Below are 5,817 nucleotides of genomic sequence, written 5' to 3' on the forward strand. Positions count from 1 at the left end.
ATCTGTAGTTTACTAACAAACAGTGACCTATGCAAAATGTTGTTTCAGGTTGAGTACAAGTTATTCAGTAACGTGTAACAGTCATTGCGTGTAAGGTTTTAAACGAAGGAAAATGAAATCAAGACAAAACAATAAAATAAAATGAAGGCAAGAGCATGTGTGTTGTCAATTAAATTTTGCAAATATTAGAAAAAAATAGGACTGTAACTATTTATATTTTTTGTTTAAAGTTCGGACGAATCAGATAATATTTGTACATACACAAGGAACTCCTATATTATTATTATAAAAATGGCATTTTCTAAGTCTTTACAAAAAGGACAGATCCCAGTAGGAGGGTGTGAATAAGATAGAGTGGAAATGTACTGACTGTAACCTGTTGATGAGTGATCGGTGTAAAGATGGAGTTGATTTAAGGACTGCAAAGGACCATAAAGTCGTAAAAATCAAGGAGATAGACGAAAACGATGACTCATGGGACAGTTTCGTCTTCAGTGACTTGAAATGTGAAGATCATCCTAAGCAACCCTGCAGTCTTTACTGTAGTACCTGTAGTAAAGTTATCTCTTTTAAATGTATTGTCAAGGTCCATAATGAAGATACCTTTATAGATGAAGAGGAATCTAATGATAGAAAGGAAAAACCGAAAAAGGACAAGAACAAATTTAGAGGAAGAGAAGAGAATTGCTCATGAATTATTTGAAAATCCAAAAACACCTTAAGCAGGATATTCTTGATCAGAAGACAAAACTACACAAGGTAGTGGATCAATATCCTGATAATCTTGTTCGAGATGTTGATCAAGATTACGGAGCCTTAGAGCATGAAAAAAAATTGATAAAGATATAAGAAATATGAATTTGAAGAGTGAGACTTTGGAAATAATCATCACATTCAAAGATTTTACGAAGTACTGAGATTTTGATAAACTGAATTTTTCATTAAATGAAGAAATGTCTCAAGAAATCACGAATATTTCGTCTTTACGAAATTTTGTTCCTGGGGAATTAACAGTGCTTAATTTTGGAAAACTGGAATGAGAAAACACCGTTCCCAAGTTGAATCAAAAGTCACAAATTAATGTTTCATTGAATGAAGAAACGTCTCAAGAAATCACGAATATGTCGTCTTTACCGAACAAATTTTGTTCCTGGGGAATTAACAGTACTTAATTTTGGAAAACTGGAATGTGGTAAAGGGTTGAGAGAACACCGTTCCCAAGTTGAATAAAAAGTCACAAATGAATTGACCACAGAGTTGGAAAATGTTCAATACGTTTTTAGATGTATTGATGGCACTCTGTTGGTAGGTGACAATTTTACCGAAAGGTTACAACAAATGATACTTAAAAGAAACATATAATGTTAAGGTCTTATATAGGTTTAGAACTGTACTTACTGGATAAGTTGACATAATCAGCAACATTCTTCTGTCAACTTCCAACCCTATATTGAAATTGATCAATGGAAGAACAAATAGATGGACTGACTCTGTTTTTAATATTGCATCATTCAAAGCAGGAGCAATTCATTACCAGGGACCAGAAAGTCATTGTAGCAGCCAGATCTTCAGACTTCACTATACCAAGGAGAAGTATTTTCATTGTAAAGGATCAAGCAGGAACAAATCTCAATGCATATGAAAAAAATAGTGACACAAACGTTTATTTATGGTTGCTTATATGGAAACAAGTACCAGTAATGGAAATATCTGTGTAGTGGTATACTACTGTTGCCTTTATTCATGATTATGGCTTTTTTTTTTCTGTCAATGAATATATAGCAATGTGATAATTAATTATGTACTATCGATGAAAATTATATATTTATTTTTAAACAATTCAACGATGCTAAACAAATGATATATTCACAATGGTTCTCCTTTATATAACAATTTACTGATTACACTTCTAAATAAAGTTAACTATACTCTACAATCAAGCTGTCTTGTTCTTTTAATGAAATTCTTCTCGAAAAAATGTTTGAATGCATCTAGAAACGAATCTAAAAATATGTGACATAATATATCTTACCAAGCCATGGCTTGATACCATATATCAAGAAGCCCTGATTTGTAGTTGATGAGCAAAATGGGACGAAATGTTAATTCATGCATAAATGTGTATAACTTGCATGTATTCATTAAATAGGAAGTAGATAAGAAACGAATCTGAAAATGTGTGCCATAATATAGCTTATCAATATAAGGCTTGGTACCGTATATAGAGAAGCTCTTCTAAGAAATATGCAAAAGAAATGTATTAAAGAAAGGTGGACAGCAGAAGTAAATTAGTATATCTTGTTGGAGAGGGGTATAAAAACATTATCCAACCTATCAGATGTAAGAGTAACTTCATTGTTGACATTGTCATAACGATCTCCAACTAGACGAAGAAATTTTATTTTGGCTGCTTTGGTTAACTTCTAATGTGCTACATCAAGCTGATACAAAACACAAAAATGTGCCATTTAATTTATACTTAATATAAATTCTAGCTTGTCATAACAAATACACTGATTTAACCATGTTGAATAATGCTTTAGACTGACTAAATAAATAAACATTAAACAATGTTAGAATATGCTTCACTCAGTTTAATTCATTAAGAATTCTGAGAAAAAAATGTCAAACTTTGAAAATTAGTTTGCTCTACATCATGTTGATGTACCTTTTGTAAAAATTGAAGTCTAACATGACAAATAATTTGTTTCAGATGGCTTGATTGCATATTTTTGACATAACCACATATATATTGCTCTTTGTATAAAACCTTTATAATTTTACACATGGATAACATAAGTTTTTCCTACATGTAAACATGACAAAGTTGTGGATACATTTGTGATTTCAAATCATGGAAATGTTTTGCAACTTGTGCATTTATTTGATGACAATACAAACTAAAATCATCCAACAGCTGAAAATTTGTTGATTAGCATCAAAGGGAGACAACTGCAGAATACTTATGAATACATGTTGGCATAAAATCTTTGTTAAATGTTTTATAATTTTTGTATTTCTTTTCTTTGAGACTTGGGGTTTTCCCTGTACTATAGTTATACTATTTATAGGTTCAAACTGGTTCATGTAGTTGTATAACGGGTTCTTGTTCTGGATATAAATATATGGGTAATATATGCTTGTGAAATACCTTGGCGGTTTAAAAGGTGGGGTTCAGTTATACTATATAAAGAAATTAATTGGGTTGTCAGTTCATCGAAGGTGTAAACAGTAACTACAACAGTCAGTCAGTTCGCCATTTATTGTCACATATTAATGTATGATTATAATATTTAGTTTGATTTCAGTTCATTAATATGTATTGGACATTTTGTGATATGAAAAATTTGAATATTGTTGTTATAAATATTATATATTGGATTATTATGTTATTAAACATTGTTTGCTAGAAAAAATAAGATACTGCTAGCGACCATATCTATACCTAGATTTCGTTATTTATTTATAGCAAGGATTTTAGTAAAGAAATGCTTAAAATTCGAACAAGCTCTAAGATCCCTTATGTAACTTTAACTGTAATACACCTAGGTATAAGATCGTGTATGATGTTAAATCAACTGTTACATTGCTAGATCTAGGACCTCAGATAGTATTACCTTAACTGTGACATTCCTAGCTCTAAGATCTCATATCTAATTAACTTAACTGTGACATTCCTAGCTTTAGGATCCTTGATGTTGTTACTTGCAAAACAGTAGTCATTTGTTTCTGATTCTAATGGAAAAAGCCTATCAATCTCGTGTCCTTCTAGACCCTCTGGCCAAGGTGTACATAATTCTGAAATGGAAAAGTGTAATTTTGTCAAAGCTACACAACTGGTTGTTTTGATTTAAAGGTCCATCCATCTATACTTTCAACTTTAAGACTAAGATCTATTTTGTTCTTAACATTCTAAAATGATATACCTATTGACTGTTCACATCTGATGTGTCTATTATTCATTTTCACTCATAACTTTTATATCTTATTTTGTTGCAAGTTATTTTCACTCATAACTTGTATACCTTATTTTGTTGCAAGTTGGATAAGAAGGCAATTTACGGTACATAGTCTACAATTTTTTTTGAAATAACTGTTTGTTTGGTGATGTTTTACAAGATTTAATATGGAATAGTGTATTATATGGAGACAATGTTCTTGATTCATGGAAGAAGAGTACAAGGAGTAAATTAAAACCATCAGCAATTCAAAGACAAACTCTATCATGATTAGTACAATGAAATCAAGTTTGTAAATACTGCACATTCATTTATATGAATTTTACTATCTAATCTTTTAGAATTTTAGGTCCTTGTTTGTGTTCATTCACTGTCGTTTTATTTTAAGAGGAAATCAGAGGGCCTTGCATAAATAACTTACCCTTGGCAAATAACTGAGTAGTAACTACTGTGGATTCATTGTTATTCATGGGATACCCAAAACAAATAATTTAACTTGTAAATGCTATGATTTTATTATTTTAAAGGTCTTTTGTATAGAAAACAATAACTGTGCTTGGGAGTTATGCAAAAATCAGATGTTAGCAGTCATTTCTATAAAACTTTAAGTAAATTCATACATATGACTGGTATCTTCATACATACAACTTTTGCAAATATGGCTTTGTTTAAACACTTCTAGTTCATATATTAGCTAAATTATGTTAGATATATGGTTAGAGATGATACTGTTGTGACAAGATTTCTAAACTGACCACTTGAGGCAGAAATTGTGAACTTTCATTGACAAAAAGGCATACAGTAAGATGTGGACTGAAGACAGAGGCAGGATTGGATACCTTATATAGTCTTGAATGTTGGAATGATTAACTGGTAAACATTACATTTATAGTATTCTGAAATGCTTTCAATTTGTTATCAAAATAGTTTAAAACAGGTTCTAGACAGTTGATGTCAGAAAACATGCAGATAGGGTATTATCTTAGCTGGCAATAATTAAAGTCTTGTTTTCAAATTCTTAAAATAAGTGAAACAGGGGTGGGGGTATAAAATGAACTGTAAAAGAAAACTTTGAGTATATGCAGTGATTTCTTTAAGGCTATAATTCTGATAAATAAGTATTGTTGTGAGAAAAAGTGTTTTTAGAGAGTTTTCTAATTGAATAAATGTTAGTATATTGGTTGAAAAAAGAGAACATACAGAATTTCACCAAATTTGGTTTATCTCAGAGATTTTTATGAAATTAACTCAAATATGAAGTTTTATAAATATTTCATGAAGATGGAGAAAATCCTGGGCCATAACTATGATGACTCAGCATAAATTCACAGTTTACAGTATGCATAGTTTACTTAAAGTCCTGAATGCAAAATGAATTCATAATATATGCATATTTGTAATTTGAATTGTTTAGAAGTGCTTATATTTACTCTTCACAGTCATTGAAACTCATAGATCCTTCCTGAATATTATTGGTGGGGTGTTTTTGTCCTGTCGATAACCCAAAAGTAAGCCGTAACACCTAAATGTGCTTTTTTGTGACCGCGGCATAAAAAAATACAAGCTAGAAATACAAAAATACCTCAATAAAACTTACAATAGTATGTTCTATCGTAACTATGTACTAAATATTCCATCTTGCTAGAATCAGCAGAATAATTTAGGAAATTTGAGGCCACAGGGGCAAAAAACAGAGAAAAATGCCTACCCCTTCGTCAAAAAAACAAATAATTTAACTTGTAAATACTATGATTTTATTATTTTAAAGGTCTTTTGTACTTGGAAGTTATGCAAAAATCAGATGTTAGCAGTCATTTCTATAAAACTTTTAGTAAATTCATACATATGACTGGTATCT

This window comes from Mytilus californianus, unplaced genomic scaffold, assembly GCF_021869535.1.
Source record: "Mytilus californianus isolate M0D057914Y unplaced genomic scaffold, xbMytCali1.0.p SCAF_15, whole genome shotgun sequence".
Lineage (NCBI taxonomy): Eukaryota > Metazoa > Mollusca > Bivalvia > Mytilida > Mytilidae > Mytilus > Mytilus californianus.